Below are 278 nucleotides of genomic sequence, written 5' to 3'. Positions count from 1 at the left end.
AAGGTTATTTCAAGGTCAGCTCAATTTTTTTAAATGGAAACCCCCTTTTTTGACGTCGGCAATCGAAAGAGCGGGACATTTTACGTCCAAAAACATTATAAGGCCATAAATCGTGGTTGACTTTGAAGGTCATTTAATTTTGAGGACTGGATATCTTCGAAGAACGCAGTTGATAAAAATAGCTTACTTTAGTTATTTTGTTTAATTGCAATTAGTGATGACCTCAAACTCGACCTTGTTGGTGTCCTTCAAGGTTATTTCAAGGTCAAATTTTTTTT

This window comes from Odontomachus brunneus, unplaced genomic scaffold (assembly GCF_010583005.1).
Source record: "Odontomachus brunneus isolate Ranch 3 - 2012 unplaced genomic scaffold, Obru_v1 Obru_scaffold_258, whole genome shotgun sequence".
Classification (NCBI taxonomy): Eukaryota; Metazoa; Arthropoda; class Insecta; order Hymenoptera; family Formicidae; genus Odontomachus; species Odontomachus brunneus.
This window is presented reverse-complemented; position numbering follows the sequence as displayed.